Raw genomic sequence first — 1422 nt, 5'->3', positions numbered from 1 at the left:
AGGCTCGCGGGGGCGGGCTCGGGGCACCGGTTCCACTTCCACCTCCAGGCCTCGCTGTGTAACGGGGCCCGGGACGCCACACAAATACCAGGGCACCCATGTTTCTACCCTGGGGAACTCTCATGTCAGCGGGGCCCCTAGTTCTGCTTAAGGAGAAAACAAAATTCCCCTCAGGTGGGGAATTTGACGCAGCTGGGCAGTTTGAGAACTCGTCGCAGTAGAAGGCTGATCATGCAGAGCCTGGTGCAGACGGGAAGCAATTGCCTTGGAACAAGAAATGAGGGGCAGGAATTTGCATGTCTTTCCCAGGAGTATCAAAGTCTGGGAGAGTCTCCTCCTCAAAGTCATCTGCTCCAAACTAAACTAAAAAAGCTGCCTCCCAGGGGCTCCACGGGAGCAGGTTCCCCTGTAAGGGCCAGAAGAATTTGGATAATCTGGGAAGGAGACTGCAATCAAGGATGGGAATTGGAGATTACACACTCAGCTAAGATTCTTGGGAGAGTAAAGAGGGTCTGGAAATTAATGTATTTGGAGTCGTATGTAAATCTGACGTTGTAAAATGCAGGGAGTTCTTACTCTGCAGTGTAAGGTCAATCATCACATCGGTTACTCCTTGTGTTCTCTTTATAAAACTCTGATTTAAAGAACTGTTGTTTTTTTGTAGATGAGTGTCTGCGCTGATGGAACTCTGACATCATCTAAATAACCATTAAGCTGTTTTTTAGTTTGTTTACCTCAATGCTACACATTGTACATGCATTAACAAATATCACCAATGAATGATGATGGAGGTATCATCATTTACTTGACAATCTGTAAAGTACCTTCCAGGTAACTGACAATATATTCCTACTCAATTACTTGCACTCTTCACATCTCAGTTCCTCCTGTTTACTTTGCAAAGAGAAAAGCCCTTTGAACCCAAACATTTGTCGACCCCAGTCCCTGACAAGTCACAAAATTTGCCAGAGGGAAGGCAGATCTTTTAGCATCTACTTCTAGTAGACGAGGAATTGCAGAGAGTGACTGCTCAGGAGCAACTGAGCAAAATTGGCAATTTTCCCCACAGAGCAAAAAGATTTGATTTGAAAAACATCATGCAGCCACTCAAATGTAAGGGCCAATAAATTTACCACATCTAATGAGTGATTTTTGAATTGTCCACACCATGGCTTCCTTCCTATAGATTGACTTTAATTACTTGAAATAAATTTGTAAGTTTAAATAAAAAGGAGGAGCAGATGGTGAAATGAAATGAAATGGAGTCACAGATCCTGAAAGTATAATAGTCTGGGAAATTTTACAGAGGGAGGTGAGATTAAATGAAAGCAGGAAGAGTTCCCATGCTAGGTTAGTTTACGTGATGTCTTTTATTTGCTTACATTTATTTGGGGTGAATCAATTGATAATTGATAATTTTAA

Source organism: Cebus imitator, unplaced genomic scaffold (genome assembly GCF_001604975.1).
Source record: "Cebus imitator isolate Cc_AM_T3 unplaced genomic scaffold, Cebus_imitator-1.0 Scaffold22, whole genome shotgun sequence".
Lineage (NCBI taxonomy): Eukaryota > Metazoa > Chordata > Mammalia > Primates > Cebidae > Cebus > Cebus imitator.
Note: the sequence above shows the minus strand (reverse complement) of the source record.